Source organism: Microtus ochrogaster, chromosome 1 (genome assembly GCF_000317375.1).
Source record: "Microtus ochrogaster isolate Prairie Vole_2 chromosome 1, MicOch1.0, whole genome shotgun sequence".
NCBI lineage: Eukaryota > Metazoa > Chordata > Mammalia > Rodentia > Cricetidae > Microtus > Microtus ochrogaster.
Window position 1 is genome coordinate 54,131,114 of NC_022009.1, and position 1,113 is coordinate 54,132,226.

Below are 1,113 nucleotides of genomic sequence, written 5' to 3' on the forward strand. Positions count from 1 at the left end.
TTTTTTTACATCCCAACCACAGCTTCCCTATCCTCTCCCCCAGTCCCTTTGCTCACCTGTATCCACTCCCCCTCCTTTTCTGTTCAGAAAAGGGCAGGCCTCCCATGGATATTAGCCAAACATGGATATCAAGATGAGGACCTCCTTTTGTATTAAGGCTTGGCAAGGCAACCCAGTAAAAGGAATAGGGTCCTAAAAGCTGGCAAAAGAGTCAAACACAGTCCCTGGTCCTGCTGGTAGGAGTCCCACAAGAAGACCAACTTATTCTGGCAAGTCAGAAGATTATGTTTAGAAAAAAAGATTAGATCCTGAGGGAGGAGAGTCCCAAGATGAAAGATGGAGGGAGTTTTCCCTGGGTTCCTGAGGCAGAGGAGGGAATTTTCTAAGGATCCAGAGACCAGGAATGATACTTATCTTGGGTGACCAGGGAAGAATTAAATGACACTTATCTTGGGTGAGTTGTTTTTATGTGTAGGTCCAATTTGGCTCCCTGGAGCTTATGAGAATGTTTAAATTTATAAAAAGAGATAAATTTTAGACATATTAAAAGCTTATGGTTATGATAGTATAGTATTGGAATGGAAGATAGTTGTATAGAGGAGGAAAGAGAAGAAAGTGGAGTTATTAGACCTCTTAATGGTTTACCTGAAGTTGTTTTATCTGAAGCAAATCTTAAGGCACTTGTTTTCTTTAGCACCATGCTGTTACCTTAATGTCCAAGAGACACTGATGCAGTCAGTGATAAACCTGTTATGGTAAAGTCTGTTTTATGAGTTTCCCTTTGGAGTCTGGGGCTGGGAATGTCTCCAGAAGGTTATTGTTTCTTACCACCTGGGCTTCTGGCGGTCTTTGTACCGCCATCTCTGTGTTTAATGATAGTCCCTGTCACAACAGCTGAAATGGTTAACTGGAAATTTAAGTATGACATTGGAGATCGAGAGAAATTGATAAAGCAGATAGGAGAAAGAGGAAGAGGGAGAGTATATGGAGTTTGTGGCACAGAAGAGTTGAGTAAGGTGGTGAGACTTTATTCTTCTTCAACTAGAGAAAAAGTAGATTTTCTTGGTGTCCTCTGGATCTTAAGGAAACAAGTCCCAGTTTGAGTTACTGTAT